This window comes from Penaeus monodon, chromosome 21 (assembly GCF_015228065.2).
Source record: "Penaeus monodon isolate SGIC_2016 chromosome 21, NSTDA_Pmon_1, whole genome shotgun sequence".
Lineage (NCBI taxonomy): Eukaryota > Metazoa > Arthropoda > Malacostraca > Decapoda > Penaeidae > Penaeus > Penaeus monodon.
The window spans coordinates 8,437,666-8,438,425 of record NC_051406.1 but is presented as its reverse complement, the minus strand read 5'-3'; the positions used below and the strand labels follow the sequence as shown (position 1 = coordinate 8,438,425).

The following is a 760-nucleotide window of genomic DNA, read 5'->3' as shown; positions in this document are numbered from 1 at the left end:
ACTATTTGTCAAAATCTTATTATAAGATTTTTATGATGAATATATAAAGAATCAGGATACATAGCATCAGAAAAAAAATCAAGGTGTATATCGCATTGAACAAATATCCCAATTCTGATATGTCATGATTATTTCTAAACCTTTTCAAAAAGACATTAATATCCTCCAAAATTTATTCCACCACAGGATTATAATAACTGTAATTTAGATTATAAATCCCGTAATATGTATGCATATTACCTCATATTGGAATGCATTTTTCCATTCACATTCGAAAGCCAAGTATTTGTAAACATTGTTTCCAAGCCCAGGCGTCGGCGACGGCAAATCTGAATATACTTAATTCTCAAGGTAATGCAAGTCTCTGTTACTTCATGAGAATATTTCGTAAATAACCAGTTTAGTGCGAGTTGAATTCTGAGGCAATATTTCCGTTCCTTAAATGAGTAAAAGCTATGTTATTATTAGGATAACACATTTTGTTATTTTTAGAATTTGGATCGCCAACTGAAAAAATACTCGTAATAAACATGAGTTTCTAGGAAACGCCGAAAATGTATCGCATATACTGATGCACTGTATCAAAGATACAACAAAACTTGTTATAGTATCTGGTTAAAGCCTGTGTTCTGGGTCGATAGTAAACATCCAAGAAAATTATATTTCTTTGGGCCAGTTATAATATAGATATTGCAATTAGTATTATTTGGCTGACTAATATGTTTGACTGTGTATCAGGTGTTATATTGTTAGTATTTTT

General features: G+C 30.7%; 1 protein-coding gene across 1 annotated transcript in view; it reads left to right on the top strand.

The window, feature by feature from the left end:
- The first annotated feature begins 231 nt into the window (after positions 1-231).
- Positions 232-760, top strand: part of LOC119586175 (GPALPP motifs-containing protein 1-like) — an 8,604-nt gene continuing 8,075 nt past the window's right edge. Inside the window, exon 1 of the mRNA XM_037934877.1 lies at positions 232-351. The gene's annotated coding sequence lies outside the window, so the exon portion shown is untranslated. The remainder of the gene's footprint in view (positions 352-760) is intronic.